The 23,258-nt window shown below is 44.2% G+C and overlaps 1 long non-coding RNA gene across 1 annotated transcript; it reads right to left on the bottom strand.

The window, feature by feature from the left end:
- Nucleotides 1-1,433: 1,433 nt before the first annotated feature.
- LOC115655195 lies at nt 1,434-19,318 on the bottom strand. Its single transcript, XR_004001347.1, has 3 exons — nt 19,231-19,318; nt 5,679-5,850; nt 1,434-2,542 (listed from the first exon to the last, which is right to left on the bottom strand). It is a non-coding gene; the product is annotated as an uncharacterized LOC115655195 (long non-coding RNA).
- Between the last annotated feature and the right edge of the window lie 3,940 nt (nt 19,319-23,258).

The raw sequence follows: 23,258 nt of genomic DNA, 5'->3' as shown, positions 1-23,258 counted from the left end.
CTTGAAATGGAGTGGCAACATCTCACCACTCCCCAAGGAAAGTCTGTGCTAATGTATGCTAGAAATGAATGCATTGTCTCCGTGATGGTGCATAGCTATTCTGATGATTTCCAGTATGGATCAATAAATCACCAGACAGAATGAATGTTTAGTGCCAGATGGTGGTACACAGAAAATCAGACCTTTTGAAGAATGTTTTCTTGGGCTGGGTGAGACTTTTCTGGTAGGCTTGGGAGTAGAAAGTGGGCAGTTTTCCTCCTGGATATTTTCATTAAGCAATGGGGTGAATCAGCTCCAGAAGAGATAGATATCCTAAAAGAAATAGGGGACCAGATGTAAAGCAGCATAGCTCCTTTGATTTCAATGCGTCAGTGACTGATTTACACTAGCTGCAGATCTGTCCAGGTAGCTCAGTTGTGACCCTCCTTACCCCACCTTTAAACTAGCAATAGGCTTGTTAAGTGGCAAAGCTGCTATGTTCCTACTGGCTTTTCAGAGGTGGCACTTCCTTGGGTGAAAAAAACGGCATGGAATTTGGGAAGGCAGCGAACTGCCAGATCTTTGAGACAGCACTGGTTGAAGATGGCATTTGAGGAAAATACCTGACTGCACTGGAGGTAGGTGGGTCATTTCATTCTGCTCCATCTTTAGTTCTAGTCTATTTCCGTATACCCTGACTTCCATCAAACTCATCCTCCATCTGTTCCATGTCTTCTGGGCTCAGTGCATAGAGTAATTAATCTCTGGAATTCATTGCCGCATGACAGAGCGTGATAAAATTTAAAAAGAATTAGACATTTTGATAGATACTGAAAATATCATCCACAGTGATATTAATTAGGGCAAACAATCTCATTGCTCATGCTTAAAGATATAAACTGACCATCAGACACATAGGATTAGAGGAAAAACTTCCCACATATGCATGTTATTGCAAAATTGCCCATTATGGTGGTTTTGACTGCTATCAGAGACAGGATACCCAAATATATGGACCTATGGTCTGAACTTCTATGAAAATTTCTATGGTCCACAGTTATTTTTGAAGTAGCTCCACCAGGCAATTGGTAACATAAATTGAGCTAAAGGTTTTTAAACAAATAGCAGGTTCAAGTTAAATATTAACTTTTGGTCATTCCAACTCTGATAGCTTTGGCCTTCATGTTGATCATTTAATGTTCTCCTTTTTGTTGCCTCAGCAACTGCAGCCCTAGAAGACCTTGATTTTCAGTCAGCAAAAAAATAAAGCTTGTGCTGAAATTTGTTTAGGCCTCTTTTGATAAGTGTCTGTGCTCCAAGTCAATTTTCAGACAAACAAGGCCTGGAACTGTTGGAAATTTAATGTGTGTTTTAATGCAATTGTTGCATAATATTACCCAGATGTTTGGTTTCAGAGCCTCAACACTGTAAAAATGAAATACCTTCTAATTCATATTCTTCTTCTTAAACAAAATGAATGACACCCACTGTGTGATTTAGCAATCTAATAGTTCATTAATCACAAAATACACAATTAATTGTGCAAAGAACATGTATGCCCTCTTTGTTGCACTAGTGAACCATATATATGCAGAATGGACTGAACTTACAAATGATGGGCTCATAAATTTCTCCCTCAAAATATGTACTTTCACTCGTGTTTCCAAGTATCAGATTTGCATTAGAGATGGGCAGAAAACAAAACTCCAGGTATGAAGGACACACCCCACTCCCTGCAACCCAAAATGTGAGGCATTAGAACTCAGTCCTGGATCCAGCACCTACTTTTGCAAATGCATTAATGGATAGATCTTCAGCTGGTGTAAATCAGCAGCGTAGCCCCATTAACTTCAATGCAGCTGCACCAATTTACTCCAGCTGAGCATTTGGCCCTCCATCTTTAATATGTGCCAAAGCAATTCCCTTAACTTTTGATCAAAATGTTGCAGTTTGAGTCTATTTCAATATTGCAATTATTTGCCCTGCCAATTGTGCAGCACCTACATCTTTGCTGGCCTACTTGATGTGGAACATGGGTACATAGTGTGTACATGCACAACCTACACCCTTCTCTTTCAGTCCCTTTGAACAGCTCTGATGTAGATGTCGATACCTTTTTTAAACGGAAGGCTACAGATACAGGGCTCAATACTCATTGAAGTCACTGGCAAAGTGCCCATTGATTTGAATGGTGCAGGTTCAGGGCCATGTGGTTTATTCCACGTTTCACATTTGACTTTTAAAGTTTTAGGGCCTGATCCAAAGCCATTGGAAGTCAAAGGAAAAACTTTATATGAATTCAGTAGGATTTGGCTCAGACCCTTAGTCTTTTGATATTAAAGATATTGGAGCCACATATATTCTTACACTAAAATATTGCCACTCCTACTGGAGGTCTACATTGATTCTGCTACTGCCCCCAAATACCAAAGAACAGAAAAAGGACCATCTTGGCATCACCAGGCTTCTCCAGAATTTGATGATCTTCAGATCTGGGGATTTGGTTTTGGTTTCTCTCTTTCAAGAGGAGTTTATTGATTTCTTCATTTGGCTGGAACAGACTCTGAAAGGACACCACACAGAGACATCCCTGTCAGATGTGTTTTCACACACATCCACCCTGCGATTAAAACAACAAAAATAACCCCCTCACACACACATATTTGGCCCTAAGTTAGCCTTAGCTTTTAAATTAAGTTGGAAAAAGCTCAAAAGGCAACAGCTGTAAAACCACTGTGAAGCAAAATACAAAAAAACCAAAATACAATTAAGTCCAGATGAAATCAGCTCTTCATGTAACTCTGGCAGATGCACACATTGATGGCCAGGCAAGCTTGGTGGAGCACTGGCCTGCATACCACTCAAGGTGCAAAGTGACCACATTCTCCTGGGAAGAAGGGAAAGAAAGGGAGCTAGCTTCCAGCGTCAAGTGAAACAATAATCCTGAGCTGCAAGAAAAAGCTTCCAAGTCTTCAGATGGTGAATTATTTATCCGCTGACATGGAACAATGCACACACTGTAGTCCATGTGCAAGGTTCCCAATATGTATTGCATTAGAAAGCAAAGCGACTTAGTTATATAATTATTCATTTTTCATTGGGGGGAACACCCACGCTCTCCCTCATCTGCTTTAAAACCTATTATCCACAAGGGACTCTGAATGTCCCCAGGCAGCCCCTTTGTAGGCTATTGGTTATTACAGTATTAAAACTGAATGATAGTGCTGGGGAAAGGTGCCCAATTCAAGCCCAGGAATCTTTTCTGGAACCACAGAACAGGTCTAGCACAGGCACGTATCCCCAGAACACCTCCTGCAGATGGGTGCCTGTTGCTTTTTGTTTCTTCTCACGTCCATTTCTATATGTCTGTATAAAGTATAAGCTCTAATGGGCAGGGGCTCTGTCTTCAAATCAGTCTGTATAACACCTTTCATATGGGTGCTAGGTGAATAATAATGATGTGCCTCATTTCCAGTGCAGAGGGACCCACCTTCTGAAGATCAGTTTTTCTGCCCTGATGAGTGATGGGCCTCATTGCTAAGATCACAGACAAGGGCGCCTGTTAATGTCACACACAATTGTGGTTTCCATGACATGGACTCCTTTCCATTAGGAACTGGACTGAGATGACCAGTCTCAATTCACAGAGAGGTCACTGAGCAGCTGTCAGGTGGTAACGACTTCACTTCCTACTGACCTGATCTGGATTGGCAACAGTTACCTAGAGGAGAAAAACTTCGTATGTTGTTTCCAAATCTCTGAGCTAGCTCTTAATTATTTTAATCTTTAATTAGAGGTAGGTTACTCAGTTAACTGGTAGAGATGCTGCCAGCCTGAGAATAACAAACATGAATGCCTTTGCTAATAGAGAAACCAAACCCCCCAAATGCCACCTTTTTAGAAGGGACCCAGTGAGCTGGCATTGAGGAGGTGTATGGCATTGCCGGGCAATGGGACATAAAATATCACAGCATGATGTGTTGATCTCAGTCTTCTTCTTGGGGCAAATGTTTAGCACCTGCTTTACCTGCTTCACAACCCATTACTCACTCCAGGCAGCACCTTATTAGGTGACTGGTTATTTACACAGTATTCAAAGTGACTGGTGGGGCTGGTGAAAGGTGCCAAAGTCAAAGCCCTGGAATCTTCTTTGAAAACTCAGAACAGGGCCAATTTCCTTTTGATGGGTCTCTCTCCAATTCCAAGTGGACTTGTGTCCTCCTCACAAAAACCACCAACACAGTCCCAGTAGAGAGGCCAAGGGTTGAATAGAGTGAATTCCTCTTTTAGGCCTAAAGAGAGTCCATACAGGTCAGGGTTGAGGCACATTGCATTGCCACTGCCTGTTCTGTGGCTCAGTAGAGGAGTTCAGACTCCAGCTCACTCATTCTAGCACCTTCCATCAGCATTCTGCTCACAGACATTCTATTTTTTAAATGACGGGGATGCAACATTACAGAAAGCTGTAACCTGAGACCATATCTAAGGTATTCAAAGGGAAGGCTGGAATTCTACCTTGTTTTGTCCACATATATCAGTGCACAGGCTACTTCTTATGAGAAACAATCTCATCAGCACCTGGATGTTATGGAGTTTGGTATAAATCCCAAATATCTAAGAGACTCCCATGATAATCAGATGCAGCGGGGAACATTAGAGACACAACAGCAGTGACATGGATTTTTCACAAAGTGTGCCATGAAGCTAATTCACTCTCAGGCTGAGGATCTATGCACAGCGGCGGCTCCAGGCACCAGCACACCAAGCGGGTGCCTGGGGCGGCAAGCCACGGGGGTCGCTCTGTCTGTCACCTCAATGGCCTCCCGCAGGCATGCCGCTGAATCGGTGGGATCGGGGACCTCCTGCAGGCAAACCGCCAAAGGCAGCCTGCCTGTCATGCTTGGGGCGGCAAAATACCTAGAGCCGCCCCTATCTATGCAGCCAGATAGCATGCATCCATTCTGTGCGAGGCACAACATATATCTTAACCAAAACACCACAGATAAGATACTGAAAACAAATCACTCATTGTCCACCTGAGCAAGCCATTGTCAGCTTTTGTTGTGCCCATCCACCCTAGTAAAAGTACAGTGGATGGGTGCAAATGAAATAGGTTTTTCAGCTGCTCATGGAGAAGAACCATGAACATTACTTGGACTTCAGTGTGGAGAGCAGAGTAGACCTCACTGGGTTTAATGACACAGGAAACTAGCTTCAGTTAGACCGAAAATTGGCTCTGTAGTTAATTAAATCCACGCTCTGCACAAGTTCCCTGGCTTTGCGCACTGGAGGCTGCTGTTGTTTTGCAGAAACTACTCTGAATTAAGGAAAGTACTGCTCCTGATAAAAGTATCATAAAACACAATTTTATCTAGTGATAGCAGTTCCAGAAACAAGGGAAACAAAACACATGAAACTTTACACTCTCTTTACAACATATAATCAGCCAGATCAGCCAGTCAACAGTAAATAACGTAATAAAGGAACAGCCTGTGATAGCTCCTTTTAGGGCCTTTGCTTGCTTGGTTCCATAATCTGAACTGAATGGCAGCTCCCCTTTCCATTCTTCATTCCCTTTATTATCTCGGGGGTGGGGAGAGGGGAGATTGCCACACTTGCTCTTTGCCTTCACTTTTCTTGCCCTTACACAATTTTGCTGTTAAGCACATTTCTGAACCATCTGGTTACTGATGAAATACCTTGTACAGATGACAGGCCACATTTCATATCCTCTCGCTGCCGTATTATTGCTGGGACAGTTGTTTGCTGGCTTGGCTGTAAGGCAGGGGCATGGGTCCTGGTGCGTCTCAGCAATTTGAAAGCTTCAGACAGGGGTTAGTGACGTGCTGGATAGGAATCCACATCTTCAGCCTGAACAAAACAGCATGTCCAACTCTGCCAGAACTGGATCCAAACACCCCGAACTTGGAGAATTCAGATATGGATCTAGAGCTGACCTTTGCACCTCAGATCCCTGTGTGTTAAGAACTTTCCTTCCTAGGAATTCAGAATCAAATCAATGTAGAGCCATTTTATGTGGAATTTTCCATGAGCTGCAGTTGTATCAACTTGCACCCACACTTTGCAGTTGCAAACATCTGCATTTGCATTAATACTTGCTTGCACACTTTAAACATGCTAGCACCAGCTTGCACGTACTGGGGTGGGGCCAGAGTGCGGGTGCAAGGCAGAGGCTTGTTTGTGCACAGCTGTTAGACTATTTAAAGGGTGCTTACAAGGGTTGGAATTTTTAACAGGTTTTTCCATCTGCAAAGAGCAGATGTAAGTAAGTGTGTGCATAGTCCAGTGGAGTAGAAGCTGGATAGAGGCTAAGCTGACAATTTACATTGCAGTGGTCTTGGTGAGATCTATGATTTCATTGCATCCTTTTGTAGGCACTGCCTACAGTCATTGCATCTCCATACAGAGGGCAGGATGCTTGGCCAATGCCTGAGGACTGGACTGTGGTGTCTGAGAAGTGAATCCTCCCTAGGTGAGGGGTTAGGGAGAATGAAAAGAAGGAAAGGGCTGTCTCACGTGGCACAACTGCTAAAGTTTAGGAAACTTCAAGGAAATTAGCTTGCTGGCTATTGTCCTCTGTGCCACATGCATTTAAAATGTGGTTAAATGGTTGATAAAATGAAACAGTTTGATGCACGCTATAAGTCTAATGTTAACTGTACAGGTGCAATTGTCTGCACAAAACTATGCATGAAATTGTATGCTTAATTTGTGCACACAGTTGTCTTGTTCACACCCAGCTGGAACTGTTGAGCTGCTGTCATCACAACTGCTCCAGTTGCTTCCACAGCCAACTCCTAATCAGCCAGAGGGCGTAGAGAATATAAGAATGTAAGAATGGCCATACTGGGTCAGACCAAAGGTCCATCTAGCTCAGTATCCTGTCTACCGACAGTGGCCAATGCCAGGTGCCCCAGAGGTACTGAACAGAACAGGTAATCATCAAGTGATCCATGCCCTGTTGCCCATTCCCAGCTTCTGGAAAACAGAGACTAGGGACACCATCCCTGCCCATCCTGGCTAATAGCCATTGATGGACCTATCCTCTATGAATTTATCTAGTTCTTTTCTGAACCCTGTTATAGTCTTGGCCTTCACAACAACCTCTGGTAAAGAGTTCCATAGGTTGACTGTGTATTGTGTGAATAAATATTTCCTTTTGTTTGTTTTAAATCTGTTGCCTATTCATTTCATTTGGTGACTCCTATTTTTGTGTTATGAGAAAAAAAGGGAAGTTTTTCTCATTGTATCAGATTCCTTCTTCCTGTCACTTATTGATTATATAAACTTACTATATTATTGACTTCCCTGCTTTTGGCTTCTTCTGCACAAATTAATAGCTTTGCACATTGACTGCCACACCTTGGGCTCAAGTCAGTTCCTGTGCCTGGTTCTCCCATGTAGAAATACCACCTATTGCGTCACTATCACAGCCTGTGTTTACCAGTATGCCACTAATCCATGAGTGCTTGCATAATGCAGGAGGCCAAATTTATCCCTGGTGTAACTCCATTGACTTCAGAATGGATTTGTCTCCAGGAGTCGAGTTTCCATAGCAGTGCCATCCATCAGGAGATCTTGGGCACCAGCCCGCACTGTGCTTGGAGCATGGCTATTGCTTTCTTAGGTTGTGAGTTTGAAGCCCACCAAGAGGAGTTGGATGCCTGATTCCAAACAAAAATGAATGGGAATGAGGTGTCCAAATCCCTTATCTTTGAAAATCTCAGCCTTAGGCTCTTGACAGTGCACACTGAGAGCTACTTAGTTCCTTTAAGCAATTCATTGCCTTGGAACTGTTGCCACACTTCACTGAACTGGAACATTGACCCTCTGTAACTTTTGTGTTTGGACCTTATATCTGCTTAGCAAGTCTTTCACTTTAACCAGAGCATTCATGTGGCACACTTTTAATCCCTCACTGCCTCTGAAGAACAGTAATTCTACCTGAAATCCTGTCCCAGTTGAAGTCAATGGTTGTTTTGCCATTGACTTAAATGAGGCTAGCATTTCACCTTCTGTCCCCAGGAGAGCACTGAGCCGTAACATGGGAGAAGTGTTTGCATGTACTAAGTGCAGGATAAAAAGGGGGTGAGCTGGAGAACGAGCACAGGGCAGCCTGATCTTGCATTAAGGAAAGTCCCATTTCACAGCTACCAAGTAGGAGCCAAAGAGGGGAGCATGTAGCTAGGCATCTAATAAACATGTTCATTCTCCTCAGACCCAACCATGCTATGCCTATGACATACTGGGGGCTTTTGCAAGAAAGTGGAAGAAACACATGACAGAACAGGAGCAGACTCCAGCTCCAAACCAGCACTTGAGGGTCTTGGTTGGTTGCCCTTGCATCCTCGTCTGTGCTTTTGGTCAAACAAAGCGAAGGGAATAGAACAGCTGACGGGGGCAAAAGGGCAGAAGGGAAAAATCATCCATAAAAGAAACTGAATGCAAACAATTCCCTAGCGTGAGCATGAGTGTTTGTCTTGGCCACTGATCTGACCTAACAACCCTCTCTCACTCTGTTGCTTTTTCTTTCTCTTTTGTTGACAAAGCTTTGTGCCCTGTAGGATGGTTCCTCAGACTGGAGGAAGTAGTGGAGGAGGAGTGCACTACATCCTTATCAATAAACAGAGGGGAGCTTGGAGAAGCAATGACTAAGGCAGGACATTCTAACCATCTGCAAATATTTGAAGTCTGTAAACATCAAAGAGAGAGAGAGAAAGTGGACTTAGGGTGCTACAAGTGGAATAATTAAGACTAATAGGGTAAGACTAACCAATGGAAAATGTAAGCTTAAATATCAGGAAGTTTCCTAACAGTGATTTCTATTAGACTGTAGAATATTCCCATAAGGGAAATGGTGGAAATGGAAAACCTCATATTCTGAGACATTTTTCAAATTAGATTGGATCAAGGTACTGAAGAATAGACTCTTGCAAAGAGAGATTAATTAGATACTCTAATAGCCTTTTTTCTGTCTCTAAAGTATCTTATTCTATAAACCACACAATGCCAGGCAGACAAATAGTTGTATTAAAAATGGATTAAACACAATCAAAGATCTTTTTAAATGGCTTGTGATCTTAAGCATTCAGTTTGTCTGAAAGAATTAAAGTTTCTAGCCCATATATTGCTGTAAACTAGTTTCATGGAGTATGCTTAATAAGCATAAATCCATTTATGAGTCCTCGTGCTGGATAATAGGAATGGATGTGAACTGATATTTTTAATTGCTATGTGATCTTGAGAAGGAATTAAAAAAATGCAATTTTTAAAGGGCCTGATAGGACAAAGGCCATGAAATTGTTCTTTATATTAACTTTAAAAAAATGTATTTGTGTAGCCATTTGTTTCATGTAGTATAGGACAACTACATTTGTGTTTTAATTATACAAACAGATACAATAACAGAGCAATTAGAACCTGATCCAAAGCCCCTTAGGTCAAGGGGAATATTCCCGTCTGAATCCAATGGGCTTTGGATCAGGCCCTCCAAGAACCAAGTTCCAGGGCCTGATCTTGCAACACTTCCTCATATGACTAATCCTCAACCCACATGCAAAACATGGTTGAAGACAATGGACCTACTCACAAGAGTAAGGATTGCTCACATCTCAGGATCAGTTTTCATTCTGTTTGTATTCAGGCAAAACTCCCATTGACTTCAGTGGAAGTTTTGCTGGAAAAAGACCTCAGGCTTTGGCCAAATAGCTTGTATCCCCATTGATTTCATTGGAGCTACTCCTATTAACAGCAGTGCGAGAGGAGATTCAGACCTTACAAATCTGTGCACAATTCATTTGGACTATTTGGGGGTGAGAGGGTAGAAGTTTCCCTTAATACTTCCTGAGGAGTTTGCTATGAGTTGTTACCAAGGCTGGCCTTATCACCCAAGGAGGAAAACATTTTCAGTGTCTACCTGCCCTTCTCTCCCACAAAAGGTACAAGCAAAACAACAAATAAACACAAATGGGGATTTGGTGCCCCGGAACATTGGCTCTGAAGGTGGTAGCCCTGATTGGATGATAGATAATGATCTGGAGGATGGCATGGACTGAACCCTCAGCAAGTTTGCAGATGACACTAAACTAGGAGGAGTGGTAGATATACTGGAGGGTAGGGATAGAATACAGAGGGACCTAGACAAATTAGAAGATTGGGCCAAAAGAAATCCGATGAGGTTCAACAAGGACAAGTGCAGAGTACTGCACTTAGGATGGAAGAATCCCATGCACTGCTACAGACTAGGGACCGAATGGTAAGGCAGCAGTTCTGCAGAAAAGGACCTAGGGTTACAGCGAATGAGAAGCTGGATATGAGTCGACAGTATGCCCTTGTTGCCAAGAAGGCTAACAGCATTTTGGGCTGTATAAGTAGGGGCATTGCCAGCAGATCAAGGGAGGTGATCATTCCGCTTTATTTGACATTGGTGAGACCTCATCTGGAGTACGGTGTCCAGTTTTGGGCCCTACACTACAAGAAGGATGTGGAAAAATTGGAAAGAGTCCAGCGAAGGGCAACAAAAATGATTAGGGGGCTGGAGCACATGACTTATGAGGAGAGGCTGAGGGAACTGAGATTGTTTAGTCTGCGGAAGGAAGAATGAGGGGGGATTTGGTAGTTGCTTTCAACTACCTGAAGAGGGGTTCCAAAAAGGATGGATCTAGACTGTTCTCAGTGGTAGCAGATGAGAGAACAAGGAGTAATGGTCTCAAGTTGCAGTGAGGTAGGTTTAGGTTGGATATTAGAAAAAACTTTTTCACTAGGAGGGCGATGAAGCACTGGAATGGGTTACCGAGGGAGCTGGTGGAATCTCTTTCCTTAGAGGTTTTTAAGATCAGGATTGACAAAGCCCTGACTGGGATGATTTAGTTGGGGATTGGTCCTTCTTTGAGCCGAGGATTTGACTAGATGATCTTCTGAGGTCCCTTCCAACCCTGATATTCTATTATTCTATGATTCTCTGATTGCCTGACGCTGGTTGTTGTTATAAGTTATTATTTTTATAAACTTTTATAAAAAGTTATTATTTTATAAGTGCTCCAAATGGGTGAGGCATTATAGAAGCAAATTGGAAAGCAAAGTCCCTGCCCCAAAGAACTTACAATCTAAATCACAAATTCTGTTGTTAGGGATCTATCTAGCTATCTAGCTATCGTGTTTATAGGCCACAAATCACCATCATGCCTAGGCACAACTAGAACCAGATTTTACACTACTGAACTATTGAAGCCAATTAGATTTTGCCATTGGTACTGGAACTAGGGATTCTGGGGGTGCCGCAGCACTGCCTGACTTGCAGTGGTTTCCATTATATCAAGGGTTAACAGTTTGGTACAATGGCTCTCAGCACCCCCACTACACAAACTGTTTCAGCACCACTGGATTTTGCTACTGATTTCAATAAGATTAAGTTCAAGCCTCCAGTATCTGGGTTTCTCAGTCCAGGCAGGTGTCCCTGTTCACTAAATTCTACTGTACCTATTTTTTTAAGAGAGTTTTCAAGAAAGAAATGTTGCTCCAGAGTTTCAGCTAGGGTAAATGGGTATAGCTCCAGTGGAGTGGAGTTGGACTTTCATAGAATGCCATCAATTTTTCCAGCTGAGGATCCTACCTATTAAAAATAAAGCAGTCTCTCCTCCTTTCAAGGTAGTGAGGATCAAGACATAAAAAATTCCCATTTTTTTTTTTTTGCTGCCCATTCTGTTTTCTGTTTGGAAATGTTTCTTTCTATGGCTGTGTTTAAGCAATCAGAGATGATATTACCTTAGTCTCTAGATGATGAATCTAATAAACAGTGACGAACTGATGTTATAAAATATAATACTCCCAAGAAAACATATTTCTGATCCAAATTGGAAAAAAAAAGTTCCGATTGTAATGATAGGTAATTAGAAACTCCCAGAAGCCTAACTCAGCCCTGTTGTAATATTGTGAATCACGGCCTGTACTGGAACAATGAGCTCCAGTGATCAAGCCCTGCTGAGGAGGAATCACATAAAGGAAACAAACTTTACAGTTTATCATAAACAGCCATGGAGTTCACCTCTCCCTCCCTCCTGGGTCAGATTCGGATTTCTTGCATCACTGTAAATCTAGAATAGCATCATTGACTTTTGAGCAGAATCTGACCCTCTGTCTCTGGGTCCTAACATGCATGAAAGAGCTCAGGACCATGCAAGATTGGGCCCTATCTCTTTCTCTCTTTGTTTAAAACCACAGAGGACTGTGTGTAGGAGGTCTAGTGGTGACACAGGGAAATGTACATATGAGGCATTGCTCTTTTGATGAAACATGTGGAAAACAAGCTGAGCCAAATTCTGTCCTCCATTCCACCCCACCAATAAGTGAAGATGTGGTCTGGCCCTCTCTGACTCTTTGCCAAAGGAAAGGGGGAGGACTTCATCAAAGAGCCACACACAGCACATCACCTTTAACTGGGTTTTATAAAAGGAAGACCAGAAATAGGTCTGGCAGTGAGATGGTGGACAAGGTATCTTCCCATAGCTCTCAGACTTGGCAAATTAGCCAGCTGGATTTTTTACTTCATAGTTAACTCCAGCCAGGAGCAAAATGTCAGTCATGGCCCCTGTCATAACCTTAGTCCCAGATTTGGACCTTAGCGTCCAAAATATGGGGGTTAGCATGAAAACCTCCAAGTTTAGTTACCAGCTTGGACCTGGTACTTGCTGCCACCACCCAAAAAATTAGAGTGTTTTGGGGCACTCTGGTCCCCCTGAAAAACCTTCCCTGGAGACCCCAAGACCCAAATCCCTTGAGTCTCACACCAAAGGGAAATAAACCTTTTTCCCTTCCCCCCTCCAGGTGCTCCTGGAGAGATACACAGACACAAGCTCTGTGAATTCAAACAGAGTGACTCCCCCTCTCCGTTCCCAGTCCTGGAAACAAAAAGCACTTTCCTCTTCACCCAGAGGAAATGCAAAATCAGGCTAGCAAATCCAACACACACAGATTTCCCCCTGATTTCTTCCTCCCACCAATTCCCTGGTGAGTACAGATTCAATTTCCCTGAAATTTCCCAGAAAAGAAAACTCCAACAGGTCTCAAAAAGAAAGCTTTATATAAAAAGAAAGAAAATACATACAAATGGTCTCTCTGTATTAAGGTGACAAAATACAGGGTCAATTGCTTAGAAGAAATATTGAATAAACAGCCTTCTTCAAAAAGAATACAAATCAAAGCACTCCAGCACTTATATTCATGCAACTACCAAAGAAAAGAAACCATATAACTTACTATCTGATCTCTTTGTCCTTACACTTAGAAACAGAAGACTAGAAAGTAGAAACTACTTCTCCAAAGCTCAGAGAAAGCAGGCAGACAGAAAACAAAGACCTCAGATACAAACTTCCCTCCACCCAGAGTTGAAAAAATCCGGTTTCCTGATTGGTCCTCTGGTCAGGTGCTTCAGGTGAAAGAGACATTAACCCTTAGCTATCTGTTTATGATAGCCCCTAACTGCAAACTATCACAGACAACAGAGATCCTGTGAGCGTGCAGAACAAAGGAAATAGGTCACTGTTACCACATAGGGAAAATATGTGGTCTCTTAGAACAAGGGACTGGGAATCAGGACTCCTGGATTGAAGTAATAGAATCATGGAAATGCAGGGCTAGAAGGGACCTTGAGAAGTCATCAAGTCCATCCCCTGGCACTGAGACAGGACAAAATAAATCTAGACCATCCCTGACAGGTGTTTGTCCAGCCTGATCTTAAAAATCTCCATAAAAGGGTTTCCATAACCTTCCTTGGAAGCAATTCCAGAGTTTAATTACCAGTATAGTTAGATTTTTTTCCCAAGATCTAACCTAAATCTCCCTTCCTGCAGATAAAGCTCATTAGTTCTTGTCCCAGCTACCCTCCTACCTCAAGATGGAACTTTATCTGAGTTTAGGACTTAATGATTTCTCTCATGGTTATCCTACTTGCCATGCAGATTCCCATAGAAACCTTTTCCAATGGCCTCTGATCAATTTTTAAAAATCACCGTGTATTTTCTTTTGTTAGATATTATTCATAGTGTGACAGACCCAGGCCAGTGGAATACAGGAGTCTGGTCCTATTGGCATCCAGCGGAGGTGGGTGGGCAAAGCCCGCCCACTTCTAAAGGGCCTCCCCCCAGCCTAAGGGGAGGACCCACAGGTCTGGGACACCAAATAATTACGGGGGACAACTAATGAAAAAACAGGATTGGGAGTGAGGTCATAGGGCTAAACGAAGGGAACCTGATGGGGACACCAAGCAGAGAACCCCGGACAACGCCCACTGCTCCTCGAAGGCGTCAAGGGAGTCAGTGGACGCCGCCCAGAGGAACTCTGCCCGGATGCATGAGCAGACGGAGGAACGGAAATAGGCCCCACAGTCGCAGGAAATCCCGTCGGCCAACCTCCTCTCCCTGGTGTTGTAGATAGCCAGTTTGGCCAGGGCCAAGAGGAGGTTGAGAAGGAGATCCCGCGACTTCGTGGGGCCACGGATGGGGAGCATGTAGATAAAAAGGTGAGGGGAAAAGTGCAACGAAAAACTCAGAAAAATATTCAAGAGGAGCTGGAACAGGGGCTGCAACCTGGCGCACTCCAAATAAACGTGCGCCAAGGTCTCCTTCTCACCACAGAAAGGGCAGGTGCTAGGGACAGACGTGAACCTTGCCAAGTACACGCACGTGCTCGGCTCCGTGAAGGAGCCGCCAACTGATATCCCCGGCGGGCCTTGGGACCAAGGCAGAGTACAAGCTGGCCCACCGGGGCTTACAGGAGTCTGGTAGAGGGCAAATATACTGGTCACTGGATGAGTAGTTTTCTGTTTCCTGAGTGACCAGAGCAGGGGCTGCACTAGAGTAATCAGAAACCTGCTAGAACCAATTAAAGCAGACAGGCTGATTAGATCACCTGCAGCTAATCAAGGCAGGCTAATCAGGGCACCTGGGTTTAAAAAGGAGCTCACTCCAGTCAGGTGAGGAGGAGCCAGAGGAGAGGAAGTGCTTGTGAGGAGCTGGGAGCAAGAGGCACAAGGAGCTGAGGCCATGTCTACATCTAAAATTTTGCAGCGCTGGTTGTTACAGCTGTATTAGTACAGCTGTATAGGGCCAGCGCTGCAGAGTGGCCACACTTACAGCAACCAGCGCTGCAAGTGGTGTTAGATGTGGCCACACTGCAGCGCTGTTGGGCGGCTTCAAGGGGGGTTCCGGGACGAGAGAGCAAACCGGGAAAGGAAACCAGCTTCCCCGCGGTTTGCTCTCTCGGTCCCGGAGCCAGCCAGCAAACCGCAGGGAAGGAGACCTGCTTGCTCGGGGTTCCGGGACCGAGAGAGCAAACCGGGAACGCCGTGGTTTGCTCTCTCGGTCCCGGAGCCAGCCAGCAAACCGCAGGGAAGGAGACCTACTTGCTCGGGGTTCCGGGACCGAGAGAGCAAACCGGGAACGCCGCGGTTTGCTCTCTCGGTCCCGGAGCCACCCAGCAAACCGCAGGGAAGGAGACCTGCTTGCTCGGGGTTCCGGGACCGAGAGAGCAAACCGCAGCGAAGCTGGTTTCCTTTCCCGGTTTGCTCTCTCGGTCCCGGAACCCCGAGCAAGCAGGTCTCCTTCCCTGCGGTTTGCTGGGTGGCTCCGGGACCGAGAGAGCAAACCGGGAAAGGAAACCAGCTTGATTACCAGAGGCTTCCTCCTTCCACGGAGGTCAAGAAAAGCGCTGGTAACTGTCTACATTGGATTACCAGCGCTGGATCACCAGCGCTGGATCCTCTACACCCGAGACAAAACGGGAGTACGGCCAGCGCTGCAAACAGGGAGTTGCAGCGCTGGTGGTGCCCTGCAGATGTGTACACCTTCCAAGTTGCAGCGCTGTAACTCCCTCACCAGCGCTGCAACTTTCTGATGTAGACAAGCCCTGAGAGGGAGAGGGAGAGGGAGAGGGAAAGGGAAAGGGTGCGATGCTGGAGGACTAAGGAGTACAAGCATTATCAGACACCAGGAAGAAGGTCCTGTGGTGAGGATAAAGAAGGTGTTTGGAGGAGGCCAAGGGGAAGTAGGCCAAGGAGTTGTAGCTGTCATGCAGCTGTTACAGGAGGCACTATAGACAGCTGCAATCCACAGGGCCCTGGGCTGGAACCCGGAGTAGAGGGTGGGCCCAGGTTCCCCCTAAACCTCCCAACTCCTGTTCAGACACAGGAGGAGTTGATCCGGACTGTGGGGAAGATCACTGAGGTGAGCAAATCTACCAATAAGTGCAGGACCCACCAAGGTAGAGGAGGAACTTTGTCACAATAGCAATTCACATTTCAGCTTTCCCAATAGTGCCTTTTTGTTTTTTATTTGTCTATATTTAAGGCAGGAACTTTAGAGGCTTAATCAGCTTTATTGGAATTTTCCTTTGACTATTGAGCAACTAGATGACAAAACGCTACTCAGGGGAAGCCAGTAAACTGCATAATACTTCTGTCTTTGCGAAATATTACACACAAATGCGTGCCTGCAATTTGATGCTATCTTCCCTTTCTCTTTCTAGTCAGAGCCCCTGTGGGCATTGAGCAATGATCCTGATTTATTATCTATGTTGAACATGTAATCAGCTGAACTGGCCAACTCCACATATACATTGGGTCAGATTTCCAAAGCTAAGCACTCAATTGCATATGCGTATTTGCATGCAGTGAACTTATGCTTGCAAATGCTATGTGTGTATGTATACAAATCAGGTTTTTGTGTGTGCACACAGCCAGCTGGACAATAAATGGTCTATGTTCTTGTGAAAATATCTGATTTGTACATGCACACTGAATATTTGCAATCACACTGAAAGCATGCAACTGTAGGTCCCTAACTTTGAAAATTTGGCCCTCTCATCTCCTTCAGTTCATTCCTATCTAGAGATGGGTGACATTTTTCAGCTGAAACTTTTTTTTACTGAAAAATGCAGATTTTGTAATTTTTGTGAATTTGTGACAATACTGGCTAATTGTTTCAGTTAAAATGAAAAAAGAAGAAAACCAGAAATGTTAAAACAAACTACTTGACATTTCCTGAATGGTTGCATTCACAAGGTGCCATTTGCAAAATCAGAAGGGGTACAAATGGTCTCCTTATACCCAATACCACTCATTCAGGTTCAAATCCCCATTTTGAAAGCTGGGTTTCCCACATCCCAGGTGAGTACTCTAGCCCTCAGATTACTGAGTGTTGTAAAGTGAGTCTCCCTCAATCTCTCCTGTTCAAGCTGATCCAATTTGTATAAATAATTAAATATTCTTTGGAGTGGGGATTGAAATCCAGGTATTTTCCCACCCAGGTGTGTACTCGAACCACCAGATTACAGTCATTATCTCTCTCTTTGCTTCAATGACTATTCAGTTCTATTCCTATCCCCCTAACCTAGCATTCCACTTTGCCTGAGAAGAATCTGCTAAAAGAGCTTTAGCTGAGCAAAGGGTATTTCCTTCCTAAAACCTTCTAGTGTTTTTCTTAATGCTTCAGAAAATAAGTGAATTCTGTACATTTATTTTCCAGTATGGTTATTTGGTTTCCTTCACGTGAGATCAGAAGGACCTGTACCTTTGTCAGGGTAAGTAGTATGTATTCCAAACAGAGGTCAAACAGGCTCAGATAGAACTACACGGAGAAAGATTTTAGACATGAAAAGCTCATGCTGCCATTCAGAGAAGTTCATTTCACAATCGTATAATGGCTTGGTTTGTATGTCCTACGGCATCTTTGGGCCTTTGCTGGCTACATGACAGTGATGCATGAACAATATGTTACTAATCAAAACTACCTGGCAAGGCTACCCAAAAAGAATACAGCTAGGAATAAATAAATATATGTAGGAAGGGAAATGACGGCAGCGGACAGATTTCAAATAGGCTAATCTCAGTTTAAATGAGGCTTTGATGAGCAAAGATTGAAACCAAAGATTGAATGATGAGCTGGAAATCATACGGTATGAATAATGAAAACATCCATAGTTATATTAACTAGGATAAAATAATCACAAGAGAGAGTAACCCTCATGCACCAATTAACTCGTGGGAGGTAGGAAGAAACTTAGCATGTGGCCAAGTTACTCCAGAACATGGGGCATCTTTAATCTTCATTTAAAGTGTCTCTGGCTGTTACAACCATCTGAGAGAATTCAGAGATTTAAAACACAGTCTGAGCCCAAACAGTCATACGTATGTTATCTTAGCCCCATTGGAGTTTCGGAGTGGATAGCTGAAACTTTGGACTATATTATAAGTAATAATAATAATCCTTTGCAGCTTTCTAGCATCATTTATCACAGATCTCAAAGCACGTTCCAAATATTCAAGCATTAAGCCTCATAGCTCTTCTGTTTGCAAGGTACTACACCTCTACTTCAATATAACGCGACCCGATATAACACGAATTCGGATATAACGCCGTAAGCAGCACTCCGGGGAGGCAGGGCTGCACACTCCAGTGGATCAAAGCAAGTTCGCTATAATGCGGTTTCACCTATAACCTGGTAAGATTTTTTGGCTCCCGAGGACAGCGTTATATCGAGGTAGAGGTGTAGTATTAATCATCAGCAGCCCCATTTTACAGATGGTGAACGAGTGGCACAGAGAAGGAAAGTAATTTTATAAGAGCTCCACAGCTGGTCAGCGGCAGAACTAGGAATGAATGCAAGTGTTGCTTCTCTGTCTAGCACTCTAACTACTAGAACACACAGTGCATCAATACTGACAGACATGAGTGGTGTTTTCCTTCGCCAGGCGTTTCTATGTAGTAGGGGACTGTTCTGCACTGTGAGTGGTGTTTTCAAGCCCTGGTAAGCCGCTTTCTGGGCCAATCCAATTTATAACACTAAACAAAGGAGCACACCAAGAAGGCTGCTTTACGTGGACTCAGGCTGGATGGCACTGAGTGCAGATTCAATGAAGTATGTTCAGAAGTGTTCTCAGCCAAGTCAGGTAATTAGCTTCCTGTTAGATTTCAGTAAAGCAAGCCCAGTTTCACTGTGTTGTGAATTTCTGGGATGGGGCAGCATCTGCAATGAAGCCTACCGTTACTTGCTGGGACTATTCTGGTAAGATCTGTGTCCTGCATAAGCAGAGCCTGTTTGGATAATGCTGTTAAAGCTACAGCCACCTGGTATTTGGGGGCTCCCAGTGCCAGGGACAAGTTGAAATATCAGTGTGATCAGGAGCATGCACAAGGGGGACAAGCAGGGGCACCCCCAATATCCATCTAAAATACATACCCTGCCCGCTGCTCCAGCCTAGCCACTGATCCAGCCCCAGCCACGCTCAGGCCCTGGAACCAGCTCTGACCATTGACGTAGCGCACAGCTGCTGCTCTAAAGTGCCCTTCCAAAAGCGATCAGGTGTAAATTCCTGCACACATCCCTGAGTGTGATGTTCTTTATATTGCAGTGTCACCTACAGGCCGAATCCAGGCCCCTGCTCCAGTGCTGCATATGGTGGCATGTGAGCATCCTTTTTCTGACAGAGAGCAGTGGGGGGTTAATTAGTGCAGCTCCTTGGAGAGGAAACTTGGTGAAGCGATAGATTAGCCTGGGACTTGGGGGAGCAGCGTTCAGTTCTCTGCTGTGCCACAGACTTCCTGTGTGACCTTGGTAAGTCGTATAGTCTTTGTATTCCTCAGGTGTAAAATGGCACTTCCTGCCTCCCCCAGGGTATTGTGAAGATAAATACATGAAAAAAACAGCTTGCAAGGGGCTCAGCTACTGTGGTGATGGGTGCCATATTCAAGTACTGAACATAGATCGTCCATGATTAGCCTAACTGCTTCCCCAATTTCAACCCAGGACACTACATCACCCAGACCCCTACGACCACCGTCCTCAGGTGGCATTGCAAAGGAATTTAGGGCAGGTGCCGGAGAGGAGATTGCCCTGGGCTTTGCACCTGGCTGAGGGAAGGGGACAACAGAATGACTTAGTAGGGGGAATGCAGATTTGTCTGAACTATGTATAAATGGCTCGTGCTGTGAGGGAAAAGGAAACATGGCAATTGGCCTAAGGAGAGAGAGAATGACTGGGTGAATCAACTCTAGAAGGTGCTGTAAGGAATTGCTTCTCTACATAAAAAAACCCAAGGGTTATTAGTTTACCCTTGAACTTTGTCCTTGGCTTCATTTAAGTGGAATTCATTCATTTAAGTGGAGTCCAGATCAGAGGATTGTATCACAAACTGCAGAATCGTTTACAGACCTCCAATGGGGTTGCACTGTCAGACTTAGCTATTTCACCTCATAGCACCCATTTCAGCTGTATCTTGCAACAGTTAACAACCGGTTTGCAAGACTCCAGCAGAGAACGTGCTTTGTTGCAGCTGAGTGCACAAAACCGTGTATATAGGCTTATTCTCAGTTTAGGTGGTAAAATCTTTAAACTTTTATGTTTAGATTCAAGACTGGTGTTACGTGAAATGTTTTGCAAGGTTTCAGTATGTATATAAATGAGTGGATTATGTTGCCCCATTCCATTTTCTTACAAAACCGCCAAAATAGAATATCAAGGTCCCAAGTGGAAGCTGTTTGAAACAGGGAACTGAGAGAGTATCGCTGCAAAATTGTAGTTGTGTTCTCTGTCATCTTCATGGAGAAATCAGCACTTCAGTATCCCCTTGCGGGCTCCATTTTGCAGCATTTGTGAAGGGCTCTGGAAAGCCAAAGATGAAAAGGTGCTCTGTTTGTTGATGCATTTATTCACATAAGTGGATGGAGACCTAATGGAGACCCTCCAGCCAGGAGTGGCACCAGGATTTCTGGCTCCCTAGGCAGAATTCAAGGGCCGGCATTTTGTGCACTCCCCACAGGGCGCATGGGAGCTTCTGGTTCCACTCCCATCACGCCGCCGAAGAAGGACCCTCCGCTGAAATGCCGCAGGTGACAGCAGCGGTCATTGAGCTACTCAATTGCCTGCAGCTGTTTTCTGCGGCACATCGGCAGAAGGTCTTTCTTTAGCAGCGCAACGGGAGTGGAACTGGAAGCTCCCGTGCGCCCCATGCAGAGAGCACAAAATGCCGCCCCCTGAATCCTGGCACCCTAGGCGACCACCTAGGGTCGCCTAATGGAATCGCCGGCCCTGCCTCCAGCTGTGCAACTTGAAACAAGAGCTGGCAGAGCATCAGGCGTCCTAGAAGAACAATCATTATTATGTATCTCCCCAAGAATTCAAATCTCCCAATTAGACATTTCTGGGCTCGGTTTAGGGTTACAGATTGGGTTAGAATCAGTGTAGAATTAGTGTACATGAGGGTCCCAATTAAGGTTAATGATAGGGCTTAGTTTAGGGTTACGATCTTATTTTTGCTCAAGGGTCCCAGTGATTCTAATGTGCAGAGCTAGAGCCCTGCTTGCTTCTATGTCCACTATTCATAGTGGGAGCCTTGAGGCTAAGGGTAAATGTCATCTGTGTTTGCCAAGAATAGAGAGAATGTGAAGAACAAACATATCTGGGGAGGACACGTTTTTAAAAGCTGACAGTATCTAACCACGAGAGGTAGCATCTCATCTTCTGCACCGCTGTCCTATGCATACTGCACCTAACAGATTGGATTATAATTTCAAACCCACTCTATCACGGCAAAGAAATATGAGCAAATAGCTCAGAAATATCTCCCCCACTGCTGCGGACATGGTGCAGAAGGGCTGAATTCAAAACCGCCCTCTTAGTTTTTAAAACTTCCTAGGGATTCACTCCCCCAGTTTCTACCACTACAAAATCTCCATCCTTCCCCTTTGATTGGCCTGTGCATACTCAGCTTCTTCAGTTATGCCCTCCTCCCTGTACCCTTCCTAGGAATCTCCAAAATCAGGAATTTCTCTTTCAGTTGTGCTGCCCCATCTATCTGGAACAGCCCCCCATCCTCTCCCAAAGCCACCAAGTCATTTCCATTCTTTAAGGGCCAGATTGTTTAAAAACTGGCTGTTGGTTTTGTACAGCAGATTGTGGGTGCTCATTTACCTGCCTGTGTACGGAACTTGCCTGCACCCACAAATCAGGTCCTTCAGTAGCAAAACTGTGCCTGGAAATAACTATAGGTTCAAAACTTCACCCACAAAATTGCAGAGACAGAGACACATTTAAGACTGGGCTAACTATCAGGCCCTGTTCCCTACTTTAAAATCTCCTCCCTTTGTTTATGATTGACTTTCTCTGTATAGCATTTAGTGGTGCTGGGTAAGAAATTATAGTATATAAAAATAAAAAACACTACATGTTTGAGCACTCTCCAATATCTGTCTAGGGACATCTTGTTCTCTCCCTCCTTTTGTCCTCAAGGTGTCAGGTTTCCTTGTTTACAATCTGTCCAAACAAGGAGCTGGAATTCCTAGAGTAGCAAAACAATATCACGTGACCGAAGGCTTGTTTCCAGGAAATGAAGTAGAAGTTCCAGAAAGTCGAGTTAGCACCTCACTCTCCCAAAAAGAGGAAGGAGGTGAGTTGTTAGGCCCATATGGAGTCTCTTTAAAAATCTCAGTGCTGGAGCTTTAAATACAGCTGTAAGAAAGAACCATCTGTTTGAATGTAGTTTCTCATACATGTCAGTTTGTTCTTCCTTTATATTGTCTTATTTAGGGACATTCTGCATTTAAACAGGATTCCTGTTGCTTGGATGTTAATCTGATCTTGCATCTGATTCCTCATCTGGAATTATGATCCTGTTTGTGCTATCTCAATTGTACGCCATTGTAAATTAAGACAATGAGGATGGTTAGCTCTCCACTGGCACAGTAACTGGAAGCAAAGACAAAAACCACCTAAGTACCATATGCCTGTGGCATAACTCATACAAGGCTTGGGCCAGCAAAGAATCAGTGAAATATCACTGGCTCCCTAGTGGACTTCCAACTCCACACCAAGTGGAGTTTGGGTGCATAAGAGAACCGAGCCCTAGGACTCACATGCCAGATTCAGCAGGGGAAGAAACTGCAATGTGAACGAAGACCGTTCTTATTTTAAAATAAATCATAAATATACTAGCAAAGAATGTTGGGAAATACCATCTGAGGCCATTTCTTCTAGCTTACATGTCCCTTTTTTCAAGTTTTATCTGCTGCAGAAGTCACACTTTAAAAGCCAGATACAAGTCTTTTAATGGTGTCGTCATGATTCTCCTACTTGGAATTTGCAGCGCAATTGAAAAATTGGGTGCCTAAATGAACCCTTAGGTGAGCCTAAATTATGGCAGATCCCATTGAAGTCAGTGGGAAAAGCTTCCACTGGTCTTCAGGGGGAACAAATTCTGTCCAATGCACATA

Source organism: Gopherus evgoodei, chromosome 7 (genome assembly GCF_007399415.2).
Source record: "Gopherus evgoodei ecotype Sinaloan lineage chromosome 7, rGopEvg1_v1.p, whole genome shotgun sequence".
NCBI lineage: Eukaryota > Metazoa > Chordata > Testudines > Testudinidae > Gopherus > Gopherus evgoodei.
This window is presented reverse-complemented; position numbering and strand designations above follow the sequence as displayed.